Source organism: Pteropus alecto, unplaced genomic scaffold (genome assembly GCF_000325575.1).
Source record: "Pteropus alecto unplaced genomic scaffold, ASM32557v1 scaffold25, whole genome shotgun sequence".
In the NCBI taxonomy this organism is placed as follows: Eukaryota; Metazoa; Chordata; class Mammalia; order Chiroptera; family Pteropodidae; genus Pteropus; species Pteropus alecto.
This window is the reverse complement of record NW_006441955.1, coordinates 10,956,271-10,964,425: the sequence shown is the minus strand read 5'-3', so window position 1 is coordinate 10,964,425 and position 8,155 is coordinate 10,956,271.

Genomic DNA, 8,155 nt, shown 5'->3' with positions numbered 1-8,155 from the left:
GTTGACATGAAAATATGTTTAGATACTCATTATTATTTTAAAAATTAAGAAACAAAAACATCCCATTTTATATAATTCTACGCCTAAAATAAATTTCTTCTTTTATTACAATGAAATAGCAATGCCATGAAAATCAGCATATAAAAATTAAAATATTTATTTAAATAGCATGTATTTTTTTAACCTTTAAAACAAAACAAGCACTTGATATAAAGCAGAGGCAAATGGAGTAGGTAGGAATACTCACTCAAATGACTTCTAGATCCATACTAAGATTATTTTATTTTTACCTAAAAGTATAGTTAAAAAAAATGCATATAGTTCCCTTATGAATATGAACTTTCATACTGTTACTACAAATACTATGAAAAGACCACTGGAATGTATATTCTGTAAGAGAATGAATCATATGTTTTAGTCGCTAATGACTAAACTTGGTATATCAAACTTGGTGTTTATTGGTGTTTATTGGATAATATGCCAGTTAATTAATCATTCCAAAGAGACCTGATATACTTTTCCATTTGTCATTTCTCATTCTCATCTTTCATCTCATTTGAAGTCTGGATTCTATATCAAATATAAATTACATTTATTAAACAGTATTTGAGTAGGCCTCCTCAATTTTTTTCAGAGCTCTTCCTCAATGTAGTGAATATAAATATTGAAAATTATATAAATCCATAGTTTAAAGACAGGCCTTCTAAAGCTATGAGTTTAATATATGGGTTGGGCATAGCCAAATTTTTGTGGTCATCTAGGGTACCTTAGGTATCCTCAAAAGATCCATAACAGTGTATCATGTCAGTGTTCATAGATTTCCATGAGATATTTTTTTATTCTAAATGTATAAAAAGGATTACTTTTTCATAGGCTTATTTGATAAGTCACTCACGCTGAAATTCATCATTTACCTACCATGGGCCAAATTTACCTATTGATAGCAAGTTTTTTCCTGCTTTTGTCTTGTATACACTTCAAACTATAGAAAAATAAGCCTGAACTTTGATACTACTCATTATGTCTTGAAGTCCAGAACATGGACCCTTGGATGATTTTCTATGTCATGGGGCAGCACTGGAAATGGGCAGAATTGGAAATGAACAGATAACTGGCATGGGCTCAAAATAATAAAAGCATACTTAAAAGAGCATTATTTTTCTTCCTCAAAATGTAGAGATGTCATACTGTAGGATACTTAAGAAATTTTCTAGTTATCACCAAATATTTCCATGTTACTAATGTTCAGGCCCAATGAGTAGAAGGGAGCTCACCATTCTCCATTCTCCATTCCTATTTAATCTGTTTCAAGATTCAACACTTTTAATGTAAGTTGACCTTGTCAATCAACTGAAAATACACTGGGAATGTTGATTGTTGGAAGAATAAGTGTTAGGGAAGTTCTTAAAGAACTTCATGGTTAAGAAGATAACTCCCTAGCCAATAAAAACAACAAAATAAGAGAAACAAGATATTAGCTATCAATGAAAGAAATTAAGTGCTTATCATCGGACAGAAAGTCCATAATATTGGTGCCTCAGATGAAAATTGATGCTAGGCAGATAACAGCCAGTGGGGTCAATGGCTTCTTGAAAAGCAAAATATGACTGGATTACAGCTCAGGTAAACTCAGTGGGATCAGACTCAGTTAAATGGAAATATGGTGATTAAAAGGGGGCAGAGCTTAATTCTCTTATTTTATACATAGTGAAGTCTTAGGAAAGTAGGAGTCTGGACACAGATGTATTTTGAGTTTTCCATGCCTGCTCAGGAGAAGTCAAGCATCAATGATGTGAATGACTTGAAGAATGAAGTTGTCCAGCAATTTTCAGAGCCTAGATTCCTTTTATTAATTTCTCATTTAATCTAGTGTTGTAAAGTATGATATGCTGATTAAATGTTTTAATATATTTTTGAGATATGATCATTTTCCCAAATTATAAATAGTCTCAGAAGGGAATATTGTTCCTGCCCACTTTCCATGAAGCTATTAACCTGGTGATGTCAAAGAAGAGTGCATAATTTAAGCATTTCTTTTTTTAGTGCAGACAGATGAAAATATTTTAGAAGCATTCCTTTCTCCTGCACTTTTTCTCCAATTGCACTCTTTAACACTGGATTTTTCCTCTCTATATTATTAGAGAAGTGATTAATCTTTCTACCATGGACTGATAATCTTCAAGGACCCTCAGACTGTTAGTCTCCCTGTCTATGCCTCTGGAAGCCAGGAAGATGTAACTATAGGGAACACAGGGCTAGACACAGAACACAAATAACAAAGGTTATTGATCACAGTTCTGCCACTAACTCATATTGTGACCTTGAACAAGTCATTTTCCTTTTCTAGGTCATAGTTCTCTCATCTGTTAAATAAAGGCATTCAATGAATAATTTGTAACCTCAACTTACAGATAAAAGTTTCTTTAATTCAAAGTGTAATTTGGAGTCTAGATTCCCTGAGACTTTTGGTAACTTGTTTACTCTAACAAAGATTAGACTTTCTAGATATTAAATACGGTTAATATATGTCTGATGTCATAAGCATGAAGAAAGTCATTGTTAACTTTTGAAATTTGTCAACTTTTCCAAGTTTACTTTGGGTATCTTTGAGGAACTCTGCAAGAACTCATTTGCATATCCAATCTCAGTGGCTTAAGTGATTTGAAACATGTCTCTCAAGTGGACAAATCAATTCATTCTCATAAATGGGTCAGTCCCTGTTGTTCCTCTTTGGGAATAGCCTTTCTGTTTAAGAATATTTTAAGAAGGAAATGGGAACAATTCAATACCTTGTATCTTTTGCACTCTGCCTCCTAGGTCCAATGGACCTTTAGCAAGTGCCTAATCTGAGAGAGAATCAGAGGGTTACTAGGGCATTTGCAAAAGAGTATCCATTTGAATTCAGTAATTAGTACTTCTCAATCTTTTATTATCTTCACTATGGCTGATTGAATGTGAATTCTCCATATATATGATTACCCAATGGTTTTTTATTTTTTTCCACAGACTCTAATATATAAAACATAGAGAGACATGAAGGGGTCTCTTAGGAAGTTTAACTTCCTATATTGGTGGAAAATTCTTCAAAGTTGGCAAAAGGCCAACTCCTAGAGCCCTTTAGAACACTGTTTGAAGGAGAGCGCTTATGTGATATCAGCTGTTGAAAACTCTCAGCTCATGTCTACAACAGAGCATGCTTTCAATAAATGTTCTCTTTTGCCATATCATCATCATCATCATCATCATCAGGAATACTATCAGTACTAGAGAACTGGCATTCTACTTGATGTAACTCCTTTTCCCAGACCACATCCTCACAAGAGTTCTAAGAATTGAACTGAACACATATGATGTGTTGGATATCATCTGTTTCTTCTCCAGAACTATCCCCCAGGCTTCTGCACCTTGTGATCCAGGAGGCTGATCTGTATGAATATATTAATGGGCTAAACTGCTAACTTCCAACTGGGTGTGCTTAATAGGGAATACCAGCAGGATGTCAGAGGATAAAGGCCAAGTAAGGCTGGGTGTTTATTGCCCCACTTCCTTCTATGATAATTGGTTATTTGCCATCAACCAAAGGTCTCATTCCCTATCAGGTAGTTCTTTTCATCCAGCTATCTTTGTCTCCAGGTTAGTAAACACTCCCTTCCCTTACCTATCAAGCTAGTATTTTCCTGTTACTAACCAGGAAACACTACATTATTCTTAGTGGTTTACCTTCACCCAAACATACCTCAACAGATAGTCTATTTATTAAACTTTCTTCAAATTATCCAGTTTAAGTGTGGCATGCCTTTCCTTGTAGGACCTTGCCAATGTATGTGGTCTTTAGACTATGTAAGGACAGGGATCTCTGTGTTGGTTTGTTCATTGCTGTCTCTCCTGTATCTAGCACAGTGCTTGGAAAATATTAGGCACTCAAGAAATATTTGTTGAATGAATGATTGTTCTCTAAATAGGGTGTTAGCATAGGTTTTAAGGAGCCAAACATTTTTACGATTTTGGAGGCTCTCTTTAAGAAAAATAATGTACAAATCTCAGTGTTGCAAAGTTTACAAAAATATGTGACCTTATGCTAAGGGCTCTCCCAAGACCTTGAATTGTTCCTTTGCAAGTGAAAGGCTGTGAAACAGGCTTCTCTGGTTTCAACTTGCCTTTTCTTGAATCTCAACTCAGAGTTTCAAGGAATCTGCTCATTGGCTTCACAGAAATGTAGAGAGAGCAGCATGGTATAATGCAAAATGCACAGTCAGATACACATGAGTGCCAGGTTCCAACTCCTCTATTAGTTACAAACTTAGGGGACTTAACCTCCAGGAGACTTGGTCTACTTCATTCATATTAGAGGGAATTACCTGAAATAACTATGTAAAAGTTCTGGCATATAACAGGTGCTTAGTGATTGTTCAGTTTTGACATGGTGAAGGTATTTCTCCAACAACTTCCCTTCAAGCATTCCCCAGGCCTGCTTCCTATCCGTTATGTTGGAATTGGATGTTTACCTGAGTCCTCTGAGAGCCAGTATAAGCAGCTGCTACTTCATGGTCAGATCATGGCCCTGTTCACACCAACTTCTGGACTCAATATCTGCACAACAGAAAGTCCAGCGGCCAAATATCCAGCCCAGTTTGCCAGGGATTACTTTGTGTCACCAACCATAACTCAGCCAGATCTCTAAGGAGCCATTTAGATGCTCTAAGCATCTTTGCTTCATTGCTTTCTCAGAAAAAAAAAAAAATTTCCCCATATTTAATTTTCTAAGTGAACCCCAAATGTATGTCTGTTGCTTTCTCCATGACACCATATTACAGGGTTGAGCACGCCACATTTCAGAGCCTACGTTATTCAATAAATATTTCTGAATTAACAAATGAATGAATACACCATGCAGAGTGGAATATCAGAAGATGACCTAGGAAATATGAGTTAAAAGGATAAACTAAGAAATAAAATATGGGCAATATTTTTTTACTGTATGTCTACAAGTTTTAAATATCTTGTGAGGGAATGAGTTATTCATGACTACAGGTGAAGTAGAAACTAGTGAACATTTGTCAAGAATTTGGTAGAGAAAAACATTGCATCAAATTAAAGGCAGTACTTGGTTACCTTGATTCTTAATTCCAACACTGAGAACATATGATTTCGTGAATTTATATTGCATCAGTGTTAAGTAGTGGTTTGTGTCCATTTGGATACCAATTTGACCTTGGAGCTAATTCCAGTTCAACATATTAGCTTTGGTACTTTGACCAAGTTAACTCCTTTCAGCCTTATTTTCTACATCTTAGAAAAGAATAATGCTCACTTCACAGAATTATTGTGAATTAAATGATATTAAATATAAGAATCCTCAGGCATCACTAAGTATCTATTAACTATTCAACAAATAGTAGATTCTTTCTCTACCCCACCCCTTAAATTTATGTTCTTAATAAAGGTAGAATAGTTCAGCAATTCCTCACAAATGCAATGTAAGAAAGGACGTACTACAATTCAGAAGACCTTGTCTCAGTCTGTCACTGGCCCTAACCACCTCTGTGACTTGCAGCAAATTATATATTACCTTTAGCCTCTGATTCTTCAGTTATAACATCATGGCCCTAGATTAAATCCTTAGATTCTCAAGTCCTGAAGGGTATTTCTTCAGAAAGTTCAGTTCATCTACAATTCCGCGTGAGTTTTTCTGACCATTTTAAATAGGAACTTAGCATGTGGCTGAATCTGATTTGGTTTCATGAGTGTATTATTGTGTACTTTGGGCTTTGTGAAATGCAATAAGCCATAATCAGCCTATCATGGCTGAGATGCAGGTATCCTCTCTGAGGCAGACCTCTTCCACAATAACTTCATTTCTTCCTGGAACGAGACTGAAGAATTAATACACTGCAGCTATTAGGATAATATATAAATTCTCCAAAAAGGAATATTTTAGCATGGGCCTGGTATCCCTCCTGCTACTACACAACAGGGTCCTCCTCCTTCTCCTTCTATGAGCCCTCCCTGTTAAAGCTAGAAAATTCATTACCTACTAAATGTATGCTTCCATAACCATAGGGGAAAACAGATCATTTTAGCTTCCTACCCAAAAACCTTACAGTGCACTGGTGTGTCTTCCTAAAATCTGATTAGTTATTCAAATAAAAAGTCTGATACCTTTTCATTATATTCTTCTTCCTCTGGGAATAATTTTCAAAAATAATAATATGAATAATAAAGCATAACATTAAAGTAGGGTGAGCTATTCAATGGAGATGAAGAGCTAAGGGTCAAGAAAAGACTCTTTTGCCTCTAACTGGGAAATTAAAGTGCCCTCTTGGTTTTTATTACAAAGGGAAGTAAAAGATTTCACTCAACTGTAAAGACAAGAGAATTGATTGATAGAGCTGTTATCCTTGGTTACCTTTATAATGACTTAGTTTGGATGGGTTGATTTTAAGAAAAAATGATTTCAAAAATATACTTCTGCCTCTATGTTTGTGTTTAAGTCACAGCCACCCTTCCTCCACCCTTATAGCACTTTCATCATTAATAAATAGCATCAGGTTCCAGATTTCAGGCCTCAATACACAGATGCACTGGCAGATCCTGGCTGAAAACTCTGAAATGTTCTTATCTAGAGGTTTCAATGAGACCACATGTTTCTGCCACTTGCTCTAATTCCAGTAACTCACAGAGTCTGCTTCACTGAGATTTTCAGGAACTCTCCACAGACCCAATTTGCCCCAACTGGAAAGACAAGCTTGAATATAACTGGAGCTTGATTCCAGAAGGCACAGGGACACTGAAGACTAAAAGAAAGAGCAAAGAGAGCCATACTACAGCCACCATACATCAAAAAAGGCTGCAGGAAAACAACTCCAAAGGAGCAATCAGAGTGCTTGAGTTTCAGAATCAACAAATACTAAGCATCCACTGTAAGCTGGATCTGTTTCACATTATTTCAACATAGAATCTGTACTTTAAGGCGGTCATCATTAACTCTACTTTATAATGAGGGTGCTGAAGCTCAGAAAAGTTATATGAGTTTCTTAAGGTCACAAACTTGCTTCAGAGTTGAAAGTTGAACTCATCTCCTGACTCACATTTCTGTTCTTTTCATCATATTACAGTGGTTCCTTAATGAGGTTGAAATCCTAGTTCTGCTGCTTGGTAGCTGATCAAGCCAATTACTCTCTGAGCCTTTTCTTTCCTATAAAATATTGAGGATGGACCAGAGAACTGTTCTAGTATCATGATTTACCAAAAAAGAAGAATTCTCTGCCTAGCTAGCATAAAAAGAATTAGTACTGATTGCCTCTCAGAGCCAAAGGAACAGTATTAAAACCCTTCTTTGACTATGATGAAAATCACTAATCATTAAATTAAAAGAGCCTTATAATGACTAAAATCTTTTTTTCAATGATTATGGCTGCCATAGCTTTTAGGATAAAGTTCAAAGTTCTTAACACCCAAGGCCTTTCTTTCATCACCTTTCTTCCTTTTCCTTTGCTTTCCTCTCTCCATAATCCCCAGAAGCATGTCTCACTCTATAGCACTGCCCTCAACCCCAGCCAGTAATTGCAATTTCCTAATCTGCATGCCGCTCCCTAGTCTATGGTGCTTTCTACCCTTTGTTCATCCACTCAAAACATATCTTTAAAAATTATCTCCATGGTCTCTTTTTCTGGGAAGCAGGCCTTGACTCCAGATTAATTTAGATGCCTCTCCTCTGTGTCCCCCCACACACCAGCGGGTCCTTACTTACAGCAGTTCTCCATAATACCCAATTGACTTGCTTTTCTCCTTTAGCAGATTAAGACCTCTCTAAGGACTGGACTAGGTTGAATATATCTTGTATCCTCAGCATCTACCACAGCAACTGAGGCATAAAAAGTGATTAATAAATGATTTTGAATAAGTAAATGATGAAAACAAGCTTGATTAGGAAGTGGCTAAAAAGACAAATGGAAATAATCTCTGTTTCTGAGAAGCCAAATTCTTTCAGCCACAATAGGATTTTATCTACCTGTACAACTTCAGGTATTATTCACTGCCGCCTCCTTCCACCTTCTTTCATCTTATTATACAATGGATATTTTCTAAACCCACTTATGATTTGACATGTTAGAGTTTAGTGTCTGCTCTCAACTTTTACTGACAATTCCGATAA